The 27,885-nt window shown below is 48.2% G+C and overlaps 1 protein-coding gene across 1 annotated transcript in view; it reads right to left on the bottom strand.

Annotated features, from left to right (window-relative positions):
- The window catches only part of TDRD7 (tudor domain containing 7), a 991,711-nt gene that overhangs the window by 401,842 nt on the left and 561,984 nt on the right, over positions 1-27,885 (bottom strand). The gene's annotated exons all lie outside the window — the stretch shown is intronic.

The raw sequence follows: 27,885 nt of genomic DNA, 5'->3' as shown, positions 1-27,885 counted from the left end.
TGTTTTCCATGTTAATTGCATGTGAACCGGAAACATTAGCAGTAAACCGGATATAATTGCACCGGATGAACTGCACTTTGTAAACAGTCGAAAAAGGCGCGAATGCCGAAACGCGTCCTGGCGTTTATCTCGTTACAATAAATTGAAAAACCGAGAACCTTGATTGTGTGTGGTCCCCTTCATTCTGCGAGTGAAGTTTCCTGAGCTGTAGATATATCTATATATATATATTTTCCAAGAGGAAGCGCCATCCGGGACCTCCCAAGAAAGTTCCAGCAGCACACCAAAGGACGAGAACAATAAGGAATTTATCGTGTAACAAAACAACGCGTTTCGGCGTAGCCTTTGTCAAGTTAATGACCTGTGCCCAACTGCCCGTAGAAATACGGGTCAGCGTTAGTAAACAGTGAAGAAACATTACAACTTAGATTACATTGGAAAGAATTGTGTGAACACATACAATAGCATAAATACTTTGGAGTGTTAAAATACATTTCCTAATGAATCCAACTCATAATCAACATGATAATTGATTTAAAATGGGGAACATGATCCACGAGTGATCTCGGACTCGAGAGTAAGTCGGATACGGGCATGTTCAGTTATAAGAGTCAGTCAAAGCACAGCATATGTCGGGAATGTATCTAAGGTAATGTACCTAATTAATGTACATTAAATGAATTTCATCAATGGCATGTATACTGTGCAGCGTTATTTTGCATTTTATATTAAACCCAACTCAGTTTGAAAATAATGATTCATGCAAAACATATACGAGATCTGCCAATGAGTATGAGAATATTGTGTGCCGAATCAATACAGTTTACATGCTGGCACTACTTGAAAAATGGTGGGTAATGTACCCCATGTGATGTACCCCATTAATCAGCACATGATATCAATCAAGGCAAATGCCCAATCAAAAATACAATATCATTTTTGATCCATTATAGGTCGGTTTCATGGCTAATTCTATAACTGTACTATAGGCACAATACACTCTAAAGGAACGGCCTGTCACACTTCTGGTTCAACATCACAAAGTGGAAACAATTTCATGTGTTACTACGTATGCTAACTATCATGTAATTCACTGCAACTGAATGTTCTTCCTAAATCAATTCCAAAATGGATACAGGTCCCCGGCTGTTTATGATTCTAATGAATATAGTGAATAAAGAAAAAGAGATACAGAAAAAGGTGGGGGTGGGTCAGTTAAATATTGATAACCTATCTGGGAGTATCTGATCCAGTACACTAAGCCTAGTAGTATGGAGGGAGTATGAGCAGAATGCAAGTGCAAATCTACTGTTTCAATAATCCCACTTCCCAGGACCATTCCTTGTTGACCATGTCAGACACCTTACCCCACCATCTAAAAAGTGAATAATGTAAAACAGCTATGCTGAACAACAATATTTTAGGAGACTCAGAGGTATGATATTTATCAGCCATATCATTTATAACCTATGAGTGGCCAGCTACTCACCATAATTCATCCCATTTGGGATTTCTGTATTAAGCTCAATGATCTATTTGGATTCTGTGACTCGTGGAAGATTTTCTCGATCCTCCTCCCCTCGGATGTGGCAAGATTCTGTCAATACCCAAAAATGTGATCAAATTCGCATTGCTCTGATGTTTTTCTTGATATTGTCTGGCAACTGGATAGTTGTGGTCTGCATTAATCACTGCTCTCATATGTTGCAATATGCGAGTTTTTAGCTGTAACTTTGTGCTGCCCACACAGTTTAACCCGCATGGGCATTCCAGGACATAGGTAGTGTAGTCACTCGTACAGGTTATAAATTTGTTGATCTTCTTTTTCCTCTTTTTGTCCTGTCCTACAAAGTAACTATCACGACTGCTGCTGTATCTACAAGCTTTACAGGAATTACATTTCCTGAATCCCTTGGCAGTTCCCAACCATGTAGTAGTAGTGGGCGTGTTATGGTAGCTATGAACATAATGATGTTTTAATGACTGACTTTCTGTAGGTTATGGACGGTGTTTTCCTTACACATGACCCAATTATAGGGTCAGATTCCAGAAGCCCCCGATGTCGTCTCATAATGCACTTAAGTTTATTCGACCTGGTGTTGAAAGTTGTGATTAATGTTGGGGCTTCAGTGTCACTTATAATTTTCTTTCTGGATGAGAAGAGGGCTTAATTCCGTGTGATGTCTTCGGCTTTCTTACTGGCAGCTGTAATGACCATATGCTTGTAGCCTCGTTGTCTGAATCTTTGTCATGATTTGTTGCTCTTTGAGAAAACTACTCTCAGTGCTGCAATTCCTTCCCGCCCGAAGGAATTCGCCAAAGGGGATACTATTGCGTAAGGGAGCGGGATGATTACTATTTGCATGAAGCAAAGTATTCCTGGCAGTATCCCTGCGGAAGAGGCCGGTTACTATTTTGCCGCCTTCTATCTGAATAGCCACCTCTAAGAACTCATAATACGAGGGGCAGATAGAGTGGGTGAAGGTTAGATTTAAGTCATTCTTCCCCAATTCTTTGATAAAATCCTGTGCTAGATCCACAGGCCCATCCAATATCAGGAACAGGTCATTGATGTACCCGATCCAGATAGGGGTGTGTTCCGTGAATCTATCATTTGCTTTCACCCACACAATTCGTTCCTCCCACCAGCCTTGGAAAAGATTCGCCAGGCTGGGGGCAAAACATGTGCCCATGGCTGTCCCAGATTTTTGGCGGTACAGTTTCCTGTCAAAAATAAAAATGTTTTCATTAAGTCAATAAAGCATCATTGTCTTCAGCATTTGTGTATGTTCCCAGAGCGAAATATGTCTTTCCCTGCGAAAATACATACAAGCCTCCACACCCTTCTGTTGGTTAATGCAAGTGTACAGTGAGCACACATCTAGTGCTATCATATGGTAATTATCCTCCTAAGTAATGTCATGTATACGACGTAGGAAATCAGTGCTATCCCTACAGTATTAACTCAGTTTTGTCACAAAAGTTGAAAGGAATAGATCCAAGAAAATGGAGGTATTCTCTAGTAGCCTTCCATTGGAGGATACTATCGGACTTCCTGGTGGTCTAGTGGGATATTTATGAATTTTTGGGAGTAAATAGAAACAAGGGACATGTGGGTTTTCTGTTTTCAGAAATGCATACTCTGCTGTATCCAACATGCCCTCCTCCCACCAACCTCTCAATAATTCATGATATTGGGTGATAGACGTTCTATATACAACCCAACTGATCTCCTCATAGCACGAGGTGCCTTGTCTTAATGCCTCTTGATTATACTGTGAGACGTCCATGAAGATCACATTTCTGCCCTTGTCTGAGGGTTTTATGATTATAATTTCATCATATGTTAAAGCCTTCAGGGCGTTCCTTTGTGGTATGGTCAGATTGTCAAAGCGAGGTATTTGATGCTGTTCTCTCAACTTGCTAATTTCGCGTACCATGATCATGTAGAATGCCTCAATGATATCATACGGGACATTCGTATTGAATGTGTATTTCGATCTTAACCCTGTGTGGTAAGTGGCATCTGGTCGGAAACCCAAGTTGATTAGCATCTGTCTTTTCTCTTTTGTGGAAAATCTGTCATATCTTCCTCCATTTAGTGCAAATCTAGGATGAGATTGGCATCCTCTATGTTGAGGTCAGGAGTATCCTCAGAGATACAGCAGCCAATTCTAGATGTTTTAGATTTCGTGGCCATTTTATATATTTTATTCAGCTTGAGTTTGCGTATGTACAGAAACAAATCAATGGGAGTACTCAAAGTCCATATCGTTTATGGGGCAAAAAGATAATCCCAATTGTAATAATGATTCCTTCTCCGCTGTGCTACTTCTGGAAGATAGATTGTTTACCGATCAGATACAGAGGCTCGAAGTGTCCCTTTAGGTGTACGTCCCCTCACCTTTCGCCACAAATTTCAAATCCTAAAACAAAAGAAGGAACAGGAGTAGAAGCCACAAGCGAAGAGGAAGAGGCGCAAAAAAAGGAAGAGGTGCAGGAAAAAAAAAAAGATTCAGAATAAAAAACAGACGGGGTGGTAGAACTGCTCCCATCCCTATATTCTTGGATCCTGTACCTTTGACTAATAAATCGGTAATCAATCTATCTGATTTAGCAATTTTTAGGCCTCCTAACGAGGAGCGCTTCTGGAAAGCAAGGGTATCCAGAGAGAGTCACCTTTCTGTTAGCTGAATTTCTTTAACCAGGACCGACTCTGCTCTAGTAAAAAAAAAAGTATCGAAGGTCCCCGCGATTCCACCCCGAGGGTGGAATCGCGGGGACCTTTGAAAACGATCAAGGACCGATAGTACTAACCAAGTCCAATGATAGTACTCATATCCCACCGGACCTTGACTGCAACGCTGATCAGTGGAAAAGACTGGAGACATTGGTTACCGTTCTACTGAATCCTTTATTAAGTAAACTATCGCTAATCGAGGAGAAACTGATGCAAATAGAAAGGTTAGGGACATGCCACTGTAAAGGTCTAGACCACAATCCAGCAGTAGTCTCTGAGGGCTCCAAACCACTGGCAATTAGAGGGCCCTTGTTAGCGATACCCACCACAGAGGGCTCTAATATATGTGTGGATAAATCTGATCAATTGATTACAAATGGGAACATGGGTGGAAATATAAATACCAAATCAAACCCCAGGTCACACTTTTTAGCCAACACAACAGGTCGGGTTACTAATACTGGACAACCATTGAAGGTGGTTGAAAAGGAGGCTGGCACATTGCAGCAAGGTGTGGATTGATGGCAATCCCACACCGTGCGCCAGTCAATATAGCTACCAGAGGCATCATCCCCACTTGTATTAATCCTGGGTAAAATTCCACCCTTGAGAGAGGACCACACTGAGTCCACAGCCCAACTAATGAATAAATCTTTACACTGGTCGAACTATCAATTAATCGTAAAGGGGATGCGGGGGTACTCACTTGGTAATCAAGTTATATAGGCTAGAAGAGTAGAATGGCTCGGACCAGTCCAAAAAACATTGGGGGGCGATTGTGTGGTTTTAAATTTCAACAACCGAACGCCGACACGATTTCTTGAACAACTGTGTTGGGATCCACGCGATGGTACCCAAATTAGAGCATTGCACTATGCATTCTTTTTTAAGTCACCAAATATGTGGGGTAGTGGAACTGGTGGTATTGGTGTGCCTGCGGGGGGAAGGGACCAAAACATGGTGTCCTAGGGAACCCTGGTGGTATGAGAGTAATTACAGAGAACAGATTTGCCCCCTCAGTGGTTTGGATTCTTGTGATTGACTAACACCTGAAGAGCATTCAAATTTACAAAGTAACAAAGGGCCAGCTAGTTATCAAACCCTACATTTAGTTAAGGGGAATAATAATGATCCACAAAGTAACCATACTAGCAGCCTAGGTATGTCGAAACAATCTAATCCCGTACTGATATCTTACATTTCCTGGAATGTTGCAGGACTGCAGTCCAAATTAGAATCCCAGGATTGGCAGGAATTAATAGAGCATTATGACATCTGCATATTTCAGGAGACGTGGTCTACCAAACCTTTATATCGGTTGGGTTATCTTAATTTTTACAAACCAGCAATTCAAGGGCAGACCTTCAGGGGGGCTAACTATTTGGGTCAAGCAGAATTTGGGTTTTACCATGTGTATAGTCCCTATTGATAGTCCAGATATTATGGCCTTACTCTTACAGGCTAACCCCAATACCCAGATAATCTTTGTAAATGTTTATGCAAGGGGTCTTACTGGGGGAAGACTATCTAGCACAGTTGAGAATCTAGAGGACTTCCTGGGCTGATTGACTGGTGTCCCAAAATTAATTAACGCAGGGGATTGAATACAACCTTTGAACCCCTTGGTAATGAGGAATCTAAATTGATTGAAGATGCGTTATGGAGTTTCCCCACTTAAGAGCAGCCCCCCATTAAGCGATGGTCTGAGGCAGTACTCCAACTTAAGGCATGGTGTATGGAGGGGGGCTTAGGGCAGTAAATGGTCGTTCACCCTCAAGCAGGGAGCTAACACTTATAATAATGGTGTGAGTTCAAGTCGGATTGATTATATACTCATTAACTTGGAACATTGGTCCCTATTTAGTGACATGGAGGTTTTGGAAAGAGTAGAAAGTGATCATAATCCTCTCATTAAAAATGAAAACTAAGGGCCAAATGCAGCTGCCAAAACCACCATTGCCACACTCAACTAGAGAAGTTCAGCTTTGTAGCATTATGAGGAGGGTAAAATGGGACAACGTAATGACCAGTGAACAAACACTTATAGATATAAGGGCTGCAGTCTCTAAAACTTTGGAAGAGCTACGAGCTATTGCAACACAAGCCGAGTTATATAATAGAATCACGAAGCTGCACGAGGATCTGTTTTGTAAAATTAGTACCTTCTTTTTAAAACCAGTTAGTAGTTCGAGTAAGCGGAAGTGCAAATACGCTAATTGGTATAATAAAGATTGCAGGGTAGCCTATAAGTCATTGGCTGCAGCCATTCAGCAGAATGACCATACTGCAGTCAAGCTCACCCGACAAAAATATAAATCTGTAATAAATAATCCCAAAAAGGACTGGGACGAACAGAGGTGGGCAGACCTTTATCAGGCCAGCAAAGAAGTTTTTTTAGCAGCAGGTAAAATGAGGGAGAGGGGGGGCAAGCTTCGGCGCCCCATAATCATGTTGCCCCAGAGATGTGGGTCTCCCATTTTGCAACGCAATTTGCTTTGGAGGCAGGGGGCGAAAATGAGGAGGTACACACCACTCGGTCTTCTGACATAGCATTGAATTTTGACATAGGGGGAAGTAGAAATAGCGCTGGGTTCAGTTGCCAGTGGTAGAGCTCCTGGTCCTGACGGCGTCCCGGACGATTTGTTTCAGAATGATAGGGTTATCTGGCAAGAGTATATACTCTTGCTAGTGAATGCAATAGCTAGCGGTGCAGCTATTCTAGATACGTGGAAGGGTGCTGAGATTTTGCCAATATTCAAAAAAGGTGATCGCTCGTGCCCGGGTAAATACAGACCAATCACCCTCATAGATGCCATTAAAAAAATTATGGGTAGAATGGTACTAAAAAGGATACAAGATTGGATTGCTGACAAGGATATATTAACCCCTCTACAGGCAGGATTTCATAGTAATGTGAGCGCTATAGAGCAGGCCTTCCGGGTTGTGTTTATCTATTGGTGCATTGTTGTGCTGGCTGGTGGTATCATTTGCGTAGCCTTTGTTGACTTAAAATCCGCTTTCAACTTGGTTTCTCGAAGCAAACTTTGGAGGGTGTGCAAGGATTTGGGTATGCCTGCAGGAATGCTATCTGTTGTGGAGCACCTCCATGCTGGGAACTATGCACAAGTTCGTTGGAGTACCCAGAGTAATAAAACAAACCCATTCCCAGTATCTAAAGGGGTCCGTCAAGGGTGCTTAATGGCACCAACTCTTTTCACTTTTTATTAATGGGGTTGTAGATTACTTTTCTGCTTTTCCGTCTGACGCACCTTGCAGGTGTTAAAATTTCCATACTTATGTTTGCAGACGATACTTTAATAATCTCCAAGACACAGAGTGGTTTGCAGAGGGCCTTAATAAGGTTTGAGGGTTTTTGTAAAAATCGTGGGTTGGTGCAGATAAACCAAAATGTATGGTCCTCTATAAACACCAAGTAATCAAGGGTAGGGTGTCCCTAAATGGTGAACTTTTGGGCCAAACTGATGTCTTTAATTATCTGGGAATTACGTTGGGGAACAAACTTAATTGGAATCCCCAGATAGATACCATGGCCCTAAAGCATTGTCATTTAGCTGGTGTTTTGCTGAAGATATACAAGTCCTCACTTACCCAACCCATGCACCCCTTACTCAAGATTTATAATACCAAAGTTATAGCCTCTGTAACTTATGGCGCCGAACTCTGGGGTTTTGACGATCTAAAGCCTTTAGTCTTAGCACAGAACACATTTGTGAGAAGTGTTATCGGCCTACCACAGAGCACTCCATTAAAGCCAGTTTTCTACGACTTGGGTTGCAGTAGACTGGACGAGGTTGCCAAGTTTCTTCCAACTACATACTGGCAGAGACTATGGACTACCCCCGAGTTACCACAGTATGCAGCTGCTCTAAAAGATGTCTGGGACCTAGATACCGCATGCAAAATCAAGCGGCTGCAAAACGTAAAAACACTGGTTAGTATGGGATTGTGACATTTGTGGGATGAGCCAGAGAGTCAACAATTTCCCCCCCCAAAATGAGATGTAAACCCCGCCCACAGTATGAGCATTTTGGGATGTTATTACCAAACCAAGGGATAGACTTCTATATTTTCCATTTCGGGTAGGCTCATTTCCTGTAAATGCATTTACATGCAAATGGCATAGTGAAAATGATAGCAAGTGTAAGATGACTTTGGAACGTGAGGAAACGTACTCGCATGTTTTATTTGTTTGCCCGGCATACCAGGTTCCACGGAAAAAATGGTTGCAGCCATTATGTAAGAATATGGGCGTTAGAAGCAGTGCTACCGCAATGAGAATACTGCTGACCGACACCAATGTACCATGTGTAATAGCTGTTGTCAAATTCATGAGTTGGACGTGGGCAATCCGGGAAAGTAAAACGACAAAGGTTGTTAAGTCCATCTAAGCCCATCCAACTTAAAGTTTGGAATGGAAATCAAATGATGTAGAATTGGGTAGGCTGGTACCATGGCGGAACTTGGTTTTCATTCTAACAAAAGGTGGTGTTTTCCTCCAATACTTTCAAAAACAATTTTTGTATAAAATTGGTGTACATATAACAAACCCTGTCTGTACCTGATCATTTGTGCCTACCTATGATTGTGCATTCCAAGGTTCTTTTTCGCAGTCAGAAATGTAAATCGTATTGTTGAGTGTTTTTATATCTTTTCATACTGTTATGCATTTTAATGTTTTTTAGCAAATCATTTGAAACTTTTAATGTTTGGAATTTTAGAGCGATTGTATATTAATTTTATATACTCCTATTTTATAATAAGATTTTGTATCTTTTTAATGGTGGGGATGAGTGCTTTTTTTTTTTTACTGTAAATTGTCTTTTGTGATCTTAAGTGATCAAAATAAAGATGATGATGATGATGATAACACTGACCTATTAGGACTGGCTACATAAACTACGAGATCTAGTGAGAATGGAAAAACTGACAACTTCCAAGGAGAAAAAAATGCCACAATTTGATAAAACCTAGGCAACATGCATATGATTCTTAGCACAGGAGTTTGGAGAACTCACCTGCCGTCTATATTTACAAGTTCTCCGGCTCACAGCAGTTGAGGCCATGCCAAATATATAAAGAAGGAATTGAGCTGACTTCTGTCACTGTTGCTAATATACAGACTTTAATCTGACTAGGACTTCGCTCCTCGCAGATACCTACCAATGCAGGTTTACACCCTCCCTGCCATTTGCCCCCTCCCCATACCTCACCTCCTCCAGGTTAACCAATCCCAATTCCACCCCCTTACTATTTGACTTTCCTCACCATTTTGGATGTGAGAGTACTTGTTCATAATAAAAACCCTCTCTAAAATACAATAAAAACAATTTTAACTATAAATAATGCCAATTATTGACAGACTTTTAAGTCATTATGATATTACTTTTCTGGGTTGTGGCCTTCCTCTGAGTTTTGTAATGACTTCTCCTTTAATTTTGTTTTCAAACAGATATAGATATAGACACACACACACACACACACACACGCACGCACACACACACGCACACACACACGCACACACACACACACACACGCGCGCTGCTAGCTACCTACATGGTGCAGTTCTGTGTTTAGCACCTTTACAGAGTCGCCATCTTTCCAAAACCATTTCCTTTCATTTTTCTCGTTATTCATTGAATAGCATCAGATACTTCTAAATCAGCGCCTAATCTTAACTTTAGTTTTCTTTCCATTTATCTCACATTTCTTCAATAAAAGTACATTAATTTATTCATTGTCACCGTCAGTGAGGCCAAAATCTCATTTGAGATAAGTAAGGAATATGTTACTTACCCTGTAAGCATCTGTTCATGGCATGTAGTGCTGTAGATTCACATGTTCTGCATACTCCTGCATTCTAGTGTTGGGTCTGGAGTTGTGCAAGTTGTTTTTCTTCAAAGAAGCCTTTCGTGTAACGAAGTTGAGGGACTCCTCTTCTTGATGGTAATGTGCATGGGCATAGACTTCATTATCACACTGTTTTCCTGCAGGCAGGTGAGAATGGAGTGTAAAATGTGTAAGTACCGTGATGAGGTGCAAAGAAGGGGGCTGTGAAACGATGAGGGATTTATACAGAGGGGAGCTTTTCTTACGTTTGAAGAGGTGCAAGTGGCGTTTGTGGTGGTGATCGTGGGGGAGGGGGGCAATTCCTGCACTATGCTAAGTTGGTGCACACAGCACAACAGATTTGGACCGAATTCCCAACCACCCCTCAGGTGATGGAAACACTGCATTTAACACTGAAAGTAGGGTCGGCTAGACATTTAGTAACATCTCTCCTAAACACTCAAAGCAGATAGAGCACAGATGGAACCGGTGGCACAGAGGCCATGGGGGGGGGGGGGGGGAAGAGCAACTGCCGGAACAGCTCACTGACTCGTCCTGGAGCAGGATATGCGAACTGGTAAAGACTGTTTCTTGCAACACCAGATTTACACTGACTCACTTCAACTTTCTGCACAGTGCGTACCTCACGCCTATTAAACTTAGCAAGATGTACTTTGGTAAGGGGGCCGACTTGTCCTAAGTGTGGGAGTGAAATTGTCAATTTCATGCACCGAGCATGGGACTGCCCGTGGGTCCAGGAGTACTGGCAGCGGGTAGTGGCAAAGCTAAGGGAGAGGACTATGATCATGTTAGAGTAGACGCCCCAAATGTGCCTCCTTGGCATTATCATAAGTCCCAAATGAGGGAAGATTCACTGTAAATTCCTACAACTGGCTCTGGTGCTGGTGTAGAGGAGACTAGACATCGGGTGGATGGGTACTAGAGCCCCCCGTCACACTGTGGCATACAGATGTAGAGGAATGGGCAGGGTCGTGCAGGAGGTCGATTTGAAACTTAGCTGCAGGGATGACATATTACAGGAAGACTTCAACACCGAGGCCACAATACCGGAGAGTATGCATGGTGATCGGGATGGGATGAATACACAGGCCACACAGTCGAAGGGAGCAGAGTCCCCTGATACACAGAGACATGATGTGGGGAGTGCGAGATTGTTAACATCTGCTTCTGAATAACAGGGAGCGGGACAACTGTAGAGAAAAGTTTGTAGTCAACTACACAGATTATGAGAGGGGTGAGGTGGGGCGGGTCCCCACAAGGACTAATCGTTCCGAGCAGCAATACAGCACTACAGAACACCTCTGGGAGGGTGATGAGCCTGGAGGGGGGTTTGGGACTTCTCTCCTCGTCTTGTATCATTGATGACATTACATTGACATATAGGCTGCACTGAGTTATGTTTCATGTTTATTTTAAACCTACTACTGTTTACTTAAAGGAGAACAACGCATATTTGTACATGATATTAATGTGCTATTTTGTATTGCCCTTGTTCCAGGCAAATTGCTGATTATTACCCAATAAACAGAATTTAATTTTTTTTAATGTAAATTACCATGTAAGCATCTGTTCTTGGCATGTAGTGGTGTAGATTTGCATGCTTTGCTTAAGTCCGCCATCTAGTGTTGGGCTCGGATGATTACAAGATGTTTTTGTTCAAAGAAGTTTTCTCAGAGTCACAAGGCTGTGTGACTCCTCCTCTTGGTAATACTGCACATGGTCATCAATGCCATCTTCAGATTGTTTTGTTGTGGGTATGTGAGAATGTAAGTATGATATATATATATATTCAATTAAAAAACCATAGGTTTCACACAGGTTATAGTTAGGTGGATATTTCTCTCGTAAAAAAACAATGAAATTCCCCCGTTATAGTTAGTTCCGATAACTATAACTCGCGCGCCCGCAATCCACTGCTGATGACGTCACATATTACATCACTCATGACATGGTCAGTGGCATCACTCATGACATCACTGATGACATCATCCTTGTGATAGAGTGGCGGTCGCACGAGTTATAGTTATCTGAACTAACTATAACGGGGGAATTTCATTGGTGTTTTACGAGAGAAATTTCCACCTAATTATAACCTGTGTGAAACCTATGGTTTTTTAATTGAATTTGCAAGGTTTTTTAAATGCTAATTCCTAACTATAACGTGTGTGAAACCTATGGTTTTTGAAGTGAATTTGTACGTTTTTTTAAATGCTATGTATTTATTAATATATTTTTTTTTCCCAAGGTTTTTTACCGTGCGCGCACCGTGCAGGCGCTTTGGGCACACGGCGATTTAAAAAAAAAAAAAAAAAAAAAAAACATTGTTTTTTTCCCTCTGGGGGGTCCTTCTGTGACACCCTGACAAAGGCTAGGGGGTCAGGAACTCTCTTCCCTGCCCCCTTTTCACGTTTTCCACCTTTTTCCCCCTTTCCTTTTCAGTGCGAGAGACAAAATGGCGGCCAACACTTCCCGATTTCGACCGATTCGAATGTTGACTGACATCTAACAACCAATCAGAATTACGCTCGCGCACGGCACCGTGCGCGCACTGTGCGCGCGTATAGATATTTATATGCTTTTATTTGCTATTTTCTCAGGAAATACTGAACAGATTGACACCAGACCTGCAAAAGGCACTTCCCTGACCTGAGGACTACCTCTCTGCCATATTTTAAGTAATTCTGTTCAGCGGTTCGGGCTGTACCTTCGACTACAGGTCCTATGGAAAAATGCATGGGGAAAACGCGTTTTGGGACCCCCCTTTTTTCTCGGCCCCCGCTTGACGAATCACCCCGAGACTTTCAGGGTAGGAGCTGAGCGGAGCGCCCCATTTGTTTTGAAAATTTCGCAAGGATTCGTCAACCGGCGCCAAAGTTATTCAAATTAGAATTTTGAGATTTCCTATGGAAACACGATCCCAACTATAACTATCTACTGGCGACTGCCAGTAGATAATATATATAAATATATTTTCACTAAAAAACCATAGGTTTCAGAGACGTTATAGTTAGTTGGACATTTGACTCATATAATACCATAGAAATTCCCCCGTTATAGTTATTTGAGCTAACTATAACTTGCGCGCCTGCAATGCACTGCTGATGACGTCACATATTACATCACTCATGACCTGGTCAGTGACATCACTCATGACATCTCAAATGACATCACTGATGACATCATCCAGTGAATGTGTGTTTCTGTAAAGTTTAAATATTTTTCATATATATCTATGCCAAGGTGTATTGAAGAATGAGTGGATTTACAAGTGCCTGAAGGGATTATTTAGTAGGTGCGTGACTGACTGTATAAGTGAGTGATTGAACGTGTCTTACTGAACGCATGGGTTAGCGACTAAACTGTGTGAAAGTCTGTATTAGTCTCTCAGTTGGTGTGTAAGCAACTGCATGGTTTGGTGAGTAGCTACATGAGTGTCTATATGGGTTATTGATTTGTTGTGTAGTATCTGTATGGGTGCTTGAGTGTCTGTGTGGGTGGGTGGGGGTGTGTGCGACTGTGCATAGATGCCTGAGTGGGTGATTCACTGGTTGTATGGATTCAAAAGTGCATCTGGAAAGGGATGTATGGGTGAGTTAGTGTGTGTATGGGTGTATTGGTGAGTGAATGAATATCTCAGTGGTATATGTGTGACTAACTACATATGGTTTAAGGCAGTATACGCGAGTGTTGGAGTATATAAATGACTATACGTGAGAGTAAGTTATTTGAAGAGTGGGTGTATAAATGAGTGTCTGCTTATAAAAGTGATTGTATAAGACAGTAAGTATGTGTTAGTATCTGCATAAATAAGTGATGTGTGTATAAATAACGGAGTTGGTGTGTATAACTGTATACATGAGTATGTGATTGATCCTTTGCATGACTGACTAGGTGTGCGAGTAACTATGGATGAGTGACGGAGTGTGACTGTATGTATAGGTGCATGAGTGCATTTTATAGTACGGTATTGATGAGTAACTGCATGTATAAGTGACTGGATGCGAGTGTAGACCTAGGAAATAGTCGGTGGTATGTAGTATCTGGCATTATTGTGTGTATGGTTTCAAAAATAGTAGTCTGTATTTTGGAGTGGGTGTATCAAAGTTTATATTAGGGCATCAGTATGTGCATCAGATTATCACGTGGATGATGTTATCAGTGATGTCATTTGAGATGCCATCAGTGATGTCACTGACCATGTCATGAGTGATGTAATATGTGACGTCATCAGCAGTGCACCCTGGCCAGGCCCCCTTCCCACAGAAAGTGACTCAGCACCGCATTAACTTTCCGAGACCAACTGTGAGGAATCTCATATGGGTGGGTTTGGAGCTGGTAAAGAAGTCTAGGCAGTGCCACCATCTTAAAGATGGCAGAGCGGCCACAGATAGTGAGAGGCATACGCGCCCAGAGCTTAACATCCCGACATACTTTCTCCCACACCGGCACCACGTTGCGCTCCCAGGCGATCGTCTGCACATTGGTCAGAAAGACCCCCAGATATTGCAGCCCCCCCTGCCGCAAGACGTAATGACGCCGTCCACTCACCCTGTACGTCCCGACCACCCAGCACCCAAAGGGTGGATTTTCTCGGGTTCATGTATAATCCCGACGTCTCCCCAAAGACCTGCATTATGCGGAGCAGCCGCGGTCCCGTTTTATCCAGATCCGAAAGGAAGAACAACACGTCGTCGGCATAGAGGGCAATGCGATCCGAGAGGCCATGTTCCCACTCAAACCCTGTGTATTGCGCGTCCATACGAACCCAGGCGGCCAGCGGTTCCATGGCTAAGGCCAAGAGGTAAGGCGACAGGGGACAGCCCTGTCGTGTCCCCCGGTGCACCGGGAATCATGCCGAGGTCGCCCCCGCCACCCGAACCGAGGCCGTAAGATCCGCATACAGAAGCGTTAAATAGGATAGGAAGCGTGGCCCCAGGTTTAGACGTTGCAGCAAGGCAAAGAGATAGAGCTTTTGACTCTCTTAGTTGGCGCTATCTATGTCGGCCAAAAGGAGAGCTGCCCGAGCCTCTCGCCGCTGGACTGCAGCAATCGCCACATGCGCACGCCGGATATTGTGACGCGTTGCCCTATGTGGCATAAACCCGGCCTGGTCCGGGTGGACCAGGGTATGAATATATGGCAAGAGCCTGTTGGCCAGGCCCTTGGCAAGAATCTTCGCCTCCACATTTAGAAGGGAAATAGACCGATAGGAGGCATGTTGTTCAGGGGGGCGGCCCGGCTTATGGAATACGACAATCTCTGCATGCCGCCAGTCGGCCGGCAAAACCCCCCGCTCACAGGCATCCTCCACCACCGCAAGATAATGGGGCCCCAGTTTCATAAAGTATTTTCTGAAGAACTCACTCGGGAACCCGTTCGGGCCCGGGGCCTTCCCTAGGGACATGCTCCCCAATGCCGTCCCCAACTCATCCACCGTCAGCGGTCGGTCCAAATCTGCACACGCCTCATCCGAAAGGGCTCTAGGGGGAAGATCATCGAGGAACCGATCTATAAGCCCACCGGGTAGGGTCTCCCGCGAGCCATACAACTCTGCATAGTATGCTGCAAAGCTTGCCGCCAAGGCGCCAGGGTCTGTCAGCACGCGCCCTTCTCCATCACTGAACCCCGGGAGGGCCTGTGATTGATGCTGCCCCTGACACAGCCTATAAAGCATGGTCCCCGATTTGTCGCCCCACTGATAAACCCGGCTTCTCGTAGCTAACCATGTCTGCCTCGCCTCATCCATCAAAAGCGATGCGTATGTTTGCTGGGCATATTGCAACTGACGCCGTGCGGTACCACCTGACTCCCCTCGGCTTTGACTCTCAATTTCCCTAATCTAGCCCTCGGCCCGGACCACCCCCGCATCACGCGCTCGGCAGGCCGCCGCACTATATGAGATGTCAACCCCACGCAGCGTAGGTTTCCAAGCTTCCCATAAGATATCAACCCCCGACACAGAGCCCACATTCCGAGCCCAGTACAGATCCAGAGCCTCCGTCATGCGGGCACAGTAGTCTTCCTGCTGAAGATGCCAACCCGAAAGGCGCCAGCGAAATTGCCCACTGACCCCCCCGAGCCGCAGACGAAGCGAGACCGGGGAATGATCCGATAAACCACGTGGGAGGATATCCGCCTCCACCCCCCGTGCCACTGCGGCCCCTGAAATGAAAATGTAATCTAGCCGAGAAAATGACCCATGAACGGCAGAGAGGTAGGTATACGCCCGTGTATTCCCATGAAGCCGCCGCCACGCATCCACCCAGTTAAGACCGTAGGCCAACCCCTGAAGTTTGGTTGGGCGGTCGTCCCCTCGAGCACCACTCCCCGAACAGCGATCCCGCAACACCACCATAACATCATTCCAGTCACCGCCCACTATACCTGCTGCCAACGGCATCTCTGCCCATACAGTCATGATCTTTTCAGCTAGGGTCCATGATAATGGGGGTGGGGCATAGAGACTCCCGAAAATCACTACGTCCGCCCCAATCTTTCCTTGAACAAAGATATACCGCCCCTGCGTATCCGCCCATAAGCGCGTGTGTTATGTTATTTTAATTTATTCAGCGCACAGCTACTTGGAAGTGTCCCGGCGCTATAGACCGCTGGGGAACCCGTCCTGGCTATCCCTGTGAGATGGTCCCTTTCTGGGCATCTCCAAGGTGAAACCAGGCATCCCGGCGTCTGTGGGGGGCCGTTGTAGAGATGAGGCAAGCTTAATGCCCAGAGTTGCCGAGTGTGTTCCTGGTTAGAGTAGGTACCGAGGCGAGAATTATCGAGTCAGTTTTGACCCTGGTCCACGACCCTGCCGCGTCGGGAATTGAACCCTGGTCCCTGGCCGATTCTCTGCTTACGGGTCTGCCGCCTCTAACCAGTGAGCCACACCTCTCCGCTTGTGAATGAGTATGGCCACACCACGGGAGCCCCTGGTGAACCCAGAATGAAAGACCTGCTGGTATCCGTATCTCTGAAGACAGGGAGCCTTAGTACCCAGGAGATGTGTTTCTTGCAAGAACAATACATCCGCCGATGCCCGCTTGGCATACTGCAGGACTGCCCCCCGTTTAATCTTGTCAAGCAGGCCTCTAACGTTCCAACTCAAGACTCGGAGTACCGCAGGTCTCCCATCGACCCTAGTAGCTGTATCTGCCATAATCAGTCAATGTAGTCCACTGAGTCCCATCCAGAGCATCCCAATACCATTCATCTCTGGCAGCTCCCACTGGTGTGTGCGGTCCAACAAACCCCATAACCCCAACAACAACAATTCCAACCCCCCCCAACCCCCCACCCCATACCTCAAAACCACTGAAGTACCTGTCGCGGTGGAGAGCATCGCCAGACCCCAACCTTGGATCTTCGACCCCCCACCAATGGATCCCCAAACACAACCCCACCAACAAGGCGCAGGTGACTACTCCACTAGCACGATGGTACAGCGGCACCTGCCCGCTACGTACTCTCCCAACCCAGGACCCCCCCTCTCCACACACATCATCAATTACAACACAGAGTCTACAAAGTGAGAGTCCCCCGCCAATATGGCCACTGCAATCAAGGAGTGGAAGGTGGACGCCCAGCAGCTCCCCCAGCTCCAGGCCGCACTCCACCTGATTTGGAATGGCAGCGCGACCTGGACCGCCGGACCCGTCTCATCTTCTGCCCGCAGCCAGTCTTAGACGCCTCATCATGTGAGGAAGTAGAGTCTCTGCCGGGGGGGGGGGGGGGGGGGGGGGAAGAGTGACAACGAAGTTGCACGGTTTCATCCGTCCATTTAAACACCTCCTCGGGCGTGTCAAAGAACAAGGTCCGGGATTTGTATATCACCCGCAACCGAGGCGGGAACAGCAAGGTGTAGGAGAGCTGGAGTTCTCGCAGCCGGGCCTTAGCCGCCAGGAAGGATTGACGCTGCTGTTGGACCAACCTCGTATAGTCCGGGAAGATAAGAATGCGGGAATTTTCAAATTGGAGCGGTTCCTTTGCCCTAGCTTGTCGAAGGATGACGTCTCGGTCATGGTAATTAATCATGGTAATTAAGGACTCTGGCGATGACCGGTCGCGGTCGGGCACCCACTGGCGGTTTTTGGACCAGCGCTCTATGCGCCCGCTCCACCACGAAGCAGCCGGAAAGAGTGTCCGGGGGGAGCAAGGACACCAGCCACTCCGTCAGGAAGCGCTCCATGTTGGTACCTTCGCAGCCTTCCAGAAATCCTACGAAGCGCAGGTTATTGCGGCGAGCCCTCCCTTCCGCATCTTCGACTCGGCCCCTAAGTTCTTATGGGAAGATTCCAGGGCCGCCATCTGTTTAAGCGTCGCCACGTCGTCCTCCACACCCGAAACCCTAGTCTCGGCCTCCGTGATGCGGGCCACGGCGTTCGCAAATCCTGTCGCAGCAATGTTACGTCGGAGCCCACCGCACCGATCTTCGCATCCAGCATGTCCCTGGACTGGGTAATGGCCGCCAGCAGGTCCGCGTTGTCCGGAGCCACCGAGGTCGCACCCCCGGTCGGGCCCGGGCCAGTAAACTTATCGATAGGCCCCGGTTTGGCCGGCGCCCCAGCCGCTCTATCCTTGGTCATGCTGCGATCGTCCCGCACCCCCCGCGACTGGGCACACACCAGGGGGCCCCAAGCCACAGAGTCCGGACCAAGATCAGGAGTTTGCCGCCCCCACTCCAGGCACACTGAGAAGCGTCAGCCAGGTCCCCGAATCACAGCCGAGAAAGGAGGCCCCCCCGGCAGGGCAAATGAAGGCCAAAACAAGCTGCAGTTCCCGGAGTGTGGCTCACCTCCCGCAGCGCACTGCGGGCCCCTCTGCCACCACGCACCACCAGCAAGACCCTCCTCGACCGCCGCGACCCGAAATGGCCGCCGAGCACCCGGGCTCTCGCTCAAAGCCCTTCCAGGAGGGTGGGCAGCGTAAGGGGGGGGGGGGGGGGGGGAATGGGCGCCGAGCCCCCGGCCCACCAACCGCTGCAGGCACAAGGAGATAGGTGCGCCTTGTGGGGGGAGGGGGGGCCAAATGAGGGACCGCCCGCCGTCAACGGCCACTCTCCCCCACTCCCGCGGCACTGCTCTCCGCTCCCCCGCCGGGGTATCCGCTGGGCAGCGCCACTCCCGCAGTCGTCCGGATCAACTTCCAGGGGGCCCCGTGCACCTCCACGAGGATCCACTGAAGCCAGTGCTCGCCGCCCCTGTCCGGCGGATGATCGCCGCTCCCGGCTCTCCGCATCCGCCGCTCCGTCCGACGGGACGACCTCCTCTGCAGCCCAAATCGAGGCCGCGGCTTCGGAGGCGTGGCAGGGCCAGGCCCCGCTCTCTCTCACCGGCGCTGTCCCACAGACTCCGGGAGATGCCGGGGTGCCAACGGATACTGCCACCAAAGGCCACACACCCCCTCCGCTACAGGGGAGAGCCCTGGGTCGGGCAAAAGGATCAATAGCAGGATAATTATCGGCGGGCTGGACGGAGCCGAGCTGAGGCGCATCCGCCATGCTAGCCTGCCAAGCCACGCCCCATTTCAAAGGTTTTTTAAATGCTAATTCCTAACTATAACGTCTGTAAAACCTATGGTTTTTTCAGTGAATTTCGAATGTTTTTTTAAATGTTAATTTCATATTTTAATATTTCTAAAACCTATATCTTTTTCTATTTTTTTAAAAAAATATTTTGGAACTCTTTCCTTTTTTTTTTTAACTTTAAAAATATGTATATCCTTTTTTTTGGGGAGAAAACTGGAGTCCCTTATCGGTAGTGTACCAAGCTCCATCAGCACGCCAATCCTATCCGCCATATTGCGAAACTCGTAAATGATGCGCATTTCGTATCCGACGGATTCGTGGCACCGCGTCCCGCGTATCATCATATGTATGAGGTCGCACCAGCTGCTACTTTGGTATGTGACGGGTACGCAGTACCAAGCTGCGCATTACATCATGTACGTATGGGGTCGTGCCCGTTGCGTATGCGACGAGTGCACGCTGCCAAGCCCTGTGTTACGTCAAAGACGCATGGTGCCGCGCCGGGTACGCCATTCCCTCATTTTTTTTTATGTCTCAAAACTATATCTAAATACGTTTAAAGTGTATATGAGAGCAAGCGATAATCTAAAATATTTTAAACATTTATATATTTCTTTCTTTTTTTTTTTTTTTTTTTTTTCACTTTTCAAAACCATTCAACCTATTTTTTTTTTTTTTTTTTTTGAAACCGTTTATTGCAGTTTATAGAAGTTACAGGTATGGGCCTACAACCACCCGGCCGGCCGCTAGAGCATCAAAAGCATATTACATACATACAGCAAAAATTTTTCTCAGCGGTGCACAGTAGGAAAACAGGAGTGATCAATGGTGCAGGCCTCAAAGCTCCATGCCCACAGTACGGTTCCATTTTCTTAAAGCAAAACAACGTAAACAAACCACAACCGCAAGGCAACCCTCGATCCAAAGTGACAACACGTGCTCCATAAGTGGGGGATCCACACCAGCAGCAAAATTCTGAAGAGGGGGACGGGAGTAGATCAGGGACTGGGGGACCGCGCGCCCGCGGCCAAGGGAGGGGCGCCATCTAGGGAGACGGAGCCGGCGAGGCCGCCGGTAGCAGCGGCGGCTCACAAATACCCCCGCGGTAGGCGTTCCAGGGGCCCCAGAGTTTCATCCACGCCCCAGGCTTACCCCTCGCCACATACACCACCTTTTCACGAAACATACACCAATCCATATGCTCTTTCCAGGCCGACACCGCAGGGGGCCTCTGGGATCCCCACAATTGGGCAATATCACGCTTGGCTATCATGTATCCCAGAGTCACCCACCGCGCCTGCGGGACCGAGTAGTCATTTGGTTCCCAGACATTCAGCAAGCATCTCCTCGCTTCAGGCAGCAGCGTGACACGCGTAACCATTCGTAGAACCTCATGCACACCACGCCAGAATCGCTCCACCTTCGGGCACTCCCACAATATATGCATGAAAGTCGCCAACGCACCACAGCCACGCTTACACATTCCATCACCGGCAAAACCCATACGTAAAAGCCTTGGCCCCGTCACGTAGACCCGGTGAAGGATCTTGAGCTGGACGAAACGAAGGCGAGCCGGGATGGCCACCTCTTTCGGAGAGGCCACCGCGGAAATCCAATCCTCGTCGTCCAGCTCCAGCCCGTCGGCAACCCAGGCCTCGCGGAGACTAGTCAGCAGACACGATCTATCGTTAATCAATTTTTTGTATATGAGGGAGATCGTGCTGTCCGGGACATGGCCATCTAGCACTCTGTCCTCCAGGGGGGAAGACTCCGGAATGGATGCAACATCCGGGAAGACGGAGCCCAGCGCATGGCGGACCTGTAGGTACCGAAAGTACTCACTGCCCTGCAGCTGAAACTCCGCCTGCAGCGTCTCAAAAGTTTTGAATCCCCCCCTCGTCCAGAGATCTCCCACCGTGCTGATTCCGATCGTGTCCCACTTCTCGAAGCCCTTCGACGTCCACAGGGAGCCCAACCTCTCAGATGCATACAGCGGAGACGCTCGGGTCAAACGGTCCTTCCACCCCATAGCTGCATTAGCCGCGTGCCAGACACGCACCATGACACGCGTCGGTCCCGTCAAACGGGAGTCGGGCGCGCCAGAGTAGAGCGCTCGATTATAATCGCCACCGGGCAGAAGCGTCCGGTCCATCTCGAATGCCGGGTTCAAGGCGGGCCCGTAAAGGCCATGATTAATTGCAGCTAGTTGGGAGGCCCAGTAATACCGTTTGATGTCCGGGAGGGCGACCCCTCCGTCGTACCACGGGAGCGTTAATTTAGCCAGAGCAATACGCGGCCTCCCATCCCAGAACAGGCGCCGCTGGAGGCCCTCCACCTCGCGAAAGTAGCGTGCCGGAACCAAGTACATGGTATTCTGGAGGGCGTAGAGGAAGCGCGGCAGGGACATCATTTTAAATAAGGCCGCTCGGCCGAGCGGCGAGAGCGGCAGACGCCGCCAGCGCACCACGTCCTCCCTCAGACGCTGGAGGGGGGGCAGCAAGTTCCGCTCATAGCGGGCCTCCGGGTCAAGAGTGATATATATACCCAGGTACCGGAAACCCTGGGAGGCAATCTGGATCGGACAGTCCCGTGGCAGGACCGGGGCCTCCCCGGAGAGCACATAGACACAGGATTTCGCCCAGTTGATGACCAGGCCTGAGTTGCGACCGAAGGAACGCAAAACATCAACCAGGACGATCAGTGACTTGCGCGGGGAGGCGAGATACAAAAGGATATCGTCAGCATAGAGAGACACGCGGTCCTCATGCTCGGGGGTCCAGCGGAGACCACGGATAGAAGGGTGCCACCGCAGCCATTCCGCCAGGGGCTCCATGGCCAGGGCAAACAGGAGAGGCGACAGGGGACAACCCTGTCGCGTGCCCCGCCCCAGCGCGAATGGGGCAGATACTCGCCCATTCACCACCACCTGCGCCAGCGGGCCCGAATAGAGCAATTTGACCCAGCTGACGAAACCCGGGCCGAACCCAAACTTCGCCAGCATCGCCCAAATATATGGCCATTCGAGCGTATCAAACGCCATGGTGGCGTCCAAGGACGCCAAGATGGCCGGCTCCCGCACAAATGGGACACGCGCGAGCACCCCGTGCAAGCGCCGCAGATTAAGCGCCGTGTTGCGGTGTGGTATAAAGCCCGATTGGTCTTGGTGGACCAAATCGCCCACCACGCCAACCAACCGGTTGGCCAACACCTTGGCGAGGATTTTGGGCTCCGCGTTCAAAAGCGAAATCGGCCGATAGGATGTGACCCGTTCACGGGGCTTCCCCTCCTTGTGGATCACCACAATTGTAGCCAGACGCTGGTCCGGCGGGAGGGAGCCCCGCGAGTGGGCCGCAAGGAACATCGCGCGCAGGTGGGGCGCCAACACATCCGGGCGCAACTTGTATAGCTCAATGGGAATACCATTGGGGCCCATGGCCTTGCCGGATGCAACCGAGCGAATAGCCGAGGCAATTTCGTCCGAGGTGGGAGGGGCGTCCAGCGAATCCCTGTCCTCCACCGTAAGGGAGGGCAGTACGATGTCCCGAAGCAAGGCCTGGGAATCTTCCTCCGAGCAGGGAGAAACCGGGGAGTAGACTTCGCGGAAATAATCCGCGAAGCAGGAGACAATGGCGTCCGGCTCAGTGACGCACACACCATCCACGCTCTCAATCAAAGGCACCACGCGGCTCGCTCTCTCCCTCTTGTCCAACCACGCAATCAATTTGCCAGCCTTGTCACCCACATCATACAATCGCCCCTGCTGCTCTCTACTGAGGCCCCTGGCCGCCTCCGTGACGAGGGCCCGATAGGCCGCCTGCTTTAAATGCAAAACATGCAACTTGGCGTCTGTTACCCCGCTCCCCAGGTCACCCTCCAGTTCTGCAATCTCGGCCTCAACCCGGGTCACCTCCTCCCGCTCGCGCCGCCGGGCATTGGAAATTAAGGAGAGGGCCTCCCCTCTAAGAACCACCTTGAAAGCCTCCCACAGGGAGATGGCAGACGGGACCGACCCCACATTCTCATCGAAATAGCGCTGTAAGGATTTGATCAAGTCGGCACGAATGGTGGGGTCGCGCAAATACCATGCATTGATCGGGGCCACTCTGCCATCCCCCCTCGGGAAGACATCGAAATGCAACAACAATGGGGAGTGGTCTGAGATACCCCGTGCCAAATGGCGCACCTCCCCCACCCTCCCTGCATGGGCCGCCGGGACAAGGATGTAATCAAGCCGCGAGAGGCTACCATGGGCCCCCGAGTGGAAGGTGTACTGTTGCAATACGGGATGCTTTAAGCGCCAGCAATCCACCAGGCCCAGCGTGTCTAAAAGGCCGGGCAGCCACGACTGTGCCCGGGGGAGGTCCCTAGGGGGATGGCGATCCATAGACCCAGAGGCAACCGCGTTAAAGTCCCCTCCAACCACCAACAGGCCACCCGGAAGGTCCAGAAGGAGGCGCCCCAGGTCCGCAAATGTAGTGGCTTGTAACCCAGGCGGGACGTACACTGATATAAAGATAAACACTCTACCCTCCATTCGTCCCACCAGAACAGTGTAACGTCCCCTCTCATCATGGCGCACCTCGTCAATCTCCAACGGGAGCGAGTTCTTGACCATAATACCCACCCCCCGCGAGCCCGAAGTGAAGCCGGAGTGGGCCGCTAAACGATATCCCCGCCGATTCATTGCATTGAAGGTGTTACCTATAAGGTGTGTCTCCTGCAGGAAGACAACATCTGGTGAAATACCATTTATATATTTCTAACTGTAATAAACTTATATTATGGTAAATATATTTTCTCAAAATCGCGTCGGGTGCGTCCTCCTTGCTTGCTCGGTGCGCGATTGCCATGTGACCTTAACATATCTTATAGTACACACAACATGCAACGATCATCTTGATTAATATTCATGATCTGTACCGTATCCTTCCACGTGTGATGGCCATGCATCTGAAACATTTAATCAAAACACAAATGTGTGTAGCACGATGCCCCTGGTGTGTGTGCGCATTATTGTGCTGCCTTTCGGCCTGGGTACTGGTGGCTCGAAGGGGTATCATCAGCCACGGGCAGAGTGCACATCCTAGATCACATGTGACAAACTGTAAAGAGTAATGTGTATATTTGTGTTGCAGTATGCTCTGTTGTCAGACTTTACCAGTATAGTAGTGTGAAATGTGTATATTTGTGTTGCAGTATGCTCTGTTGTCAGGCTTTACCAGTATAGTAGCGTGTCATATGTGAGACTTTCAGATTCACGTTTGACATGCATTGCTTGACTGTAATGAGCGTTATCACTGTGTATGACGAAGCCTCACTGCTGATCCTCCCTCCATCCGAGCACATTCACATGTGTGCGCTTCACGATAGCAACACTTTCAATACCGCACACCATTGACATGCGTGTCTGCGCATATCCACAAGCTTGACATGGACATGTGATGTTGGCCATTCAATGTTTTCGGACAGCATCTCATTACCGATAGTTGCCACCCTCCCGGTACATGCTACATTAATGTAAATTGCGGATTCTGAGACGTCAAAACAGCAACAGGGACACACACATGAATACACTTCCTGGCCAGGCAGGAACTGAACATCCCTACGCTAGCCCAACCCACTTTGCGTACGTATAAATAGGATAACGACAACGCCAAATGTCCCAGTTCTTCCACACTGCCTCAGGTGATATGGCCGCATCCACCTCGCATATCACAATGCACAATAAAAAAAAGGGATCCATGAGGTGTACACCATCCTCGCAATAAAAACTCCATTTGAATTGTGAACCCTGCTGGCCGTCGTGTTTGGACACACAACAATGACAGCAGGTGAGCAGTGGGGCCTGGGTGCACAGGGGGTGCAATTGAGCGCGGTGCTGCGGGTGGGGTGCATCAGCCTGGCTGCGCAGGTGTGAACAAGCGATGTTGCCGTGTGTAATTATGTGATCTCGGACCTCATTCAGTCACATCTCTGTCTCATTTTAAGGACCAGCTGGACCGTACTGAAGGCCTGAGCCAGCGGGCAGCGCTGCTCTACAGACACGGGGCGTTGGCTTTTGGGGCACTGTAGTGAGCTGATTACTAAGTGTACATGCACACAGACTTGCGCCACTGCATTACACGCGCACATTATGCTGCTAGCATGCGATCTTTTCCTTTGTATGTGAACGTTGGCATAACATTTTTATTTAACCTTGTGTATTCTCGTACACTCCAACTCCTCTTTGAACCACGATTACCACAGTTCGTAGATCGAACTTCAAGAAGGAAGGATGCACTCAACTGGTGTTCTCTATTAAGCGTGAAATAAACCTTCATTTACCTCCAGACGCTCCCAGCATTATATTATTTCTCCCTTTTCAGACACTGAGTTAGTTGCACCAAAATGTGCGAAGCAGGTGCTCAGCCCGTGATGATGCCCTGGGCATTTCTACGCCTTCCATCTTGGTATCAAGACACTGTCCCAGACCGGAGACCTGCTGTGCCACCCTAAGAGAGGCACCCCGGAGTCGGAGCTCGCACTGGCATGCCGTTGGACACACCGGTGGTGGCAGGTGAGCCGTGAAGTCTCGGTGCGCAGGAGCTGCAATTGAGCACAGTGCAGGGGAAGGGGCTGGGGTGCAGCAGCCTGGGTGCAGAGGTGCAGGCAAGCGATGTTGCCATAGATAATAATGTAATCTCTGGCCTCATTCATATCTGTTTCATTTTAAGGACTTGCTGGAACGCACTCTTTCACGCAGACCCCAGCGTCTCAGACACACGGGTGACGGGAGGTGAACAGTGAGGGCTGGGTGCAGTAGGCCGACGCTCTGTCTCCTCCTCCCTCTGTTCTTTTGACTCTCCCTCCCCTTCTCCCTTCCACCCACTCGCTCTCTGTCCCATTCTCACTTCCTTCCTTTCATTCTGACTACCTTTCTTTTTCTCTTGGACATGGCACACATACTTATGTTTATTTTTTGTCTTGCAGGTTTTGTACGCCGCTTACGGAGGAGTCCCACCCACTTATTTCATGTTATACTGTTTCTTCGAATAAAGTTGCGTTTCCATTTATTTGTGTTGTTTTAATAAAGGTTTTTTTTTTAACCAATAAATAAGTGAGTGTACGGGTCTTCTTTTTCTGACAACACTGGTTTGTAGTTTATTGTGAAAATCAGCGGTTGATAGGAGGTTATGAGGGAAAATATTTGTCATTTTGCGGTCCACCTACCTAATATAAACCAACAGACTATTGCATAAATGAAGCCTGGCTAATTCTACAACTGCAAGGGTTCTACGAGTGAATCACTTTATAACACCATGAGTACTGCCTGTGTGATTACAGAACAAATTAGGCACTGCCTAGGGCCACCGAGGCTTCAGGGATTGGCGAGGCCCACCCTGCATATTTAAGTAAAGCCCCGGAAGGTTGCCGATCCCCGGACTCGAGTTGGCCTCGAAGCCCCCGGAACAATTACAATTCCTGGGGAGGTGGCGATCCCCTAGGCTGCGGAACATCTCTGTGCTCTCCTGCACCTAATTTACATGTGAGATTAAGGTCCCCAGTGCTGCAGAGACCCCGCAATATAATAATAGGATTGGCCCTGGAACTTTACACACCAGGGGGTTCATTTAAATGAACGGGTGAGGCCCGCTTAATTTTTTTCTCTCCATTTTTACCATCCGGATCCGCTTTATTGAAGCGATACGAGGTTTTCCTCCTCTCGCTTCAACGAGGCAAACAAGGATTTGCTATCACAGGGTGGAAGCCATGCTCCCGCCCTGTAATAGCAAACATAAATGTCCCGCGGATGCACACCCAGGGACATTGTAAGAGCTGCACCTGGGAAGTGGCGCTCCATAGGGCCATGATGCATTGGTTACTGCATAACTACAGAATTAGTATAAACGCATACTAACACTACTTGCAAACGTGTAGTACAGTGACCAGAGTGTAGCGAAGAGGCAGATATAAATCCTACCAGAGGCTGAATCACATAGTTCGATGAGCCGACGACCCTAGGAGGAGTAGAAACAGCTTCACGAAGAAAACAGGTCTTCAGCAGAACGCAAGGAAGTTCGAAATATTGGTGAGTGCTGCCTTCTTTTTACCTTCTCCCGCTCCTCGCCAAATTTAAGTTTTCAAGATAAGTATTGCAATTGACATGAATGGAGTGGTTCAAAATGAGGACCCACGAGACTTGTTAACACAATGTTTAAGTTGCATGCTGGTGCAGGTGACACTTATGTCCCTCCCTAAAGGCTTTATTAATGGG

The sequence above is a fragment of the Triturus cristatus genome, chromosome 2_1, assembly GCF_964204655.1.
Source record: "Triturus cristatus chromosome 2_1, aTriCri1.1, whole genome shotgun sequence".
In the NCBI taxonomy this organism is placed as follows: Eukaryota; Metazoa; Chordata; class Amphibia; order Caudata; family Salamandridae; genus Triturus; species Triturus cristatus.
The sequence above is the reverse complement of the archived record's forward strand: the minus strand, read 5'-3'. Positions and strand labels throughout refer to the sequence as shown.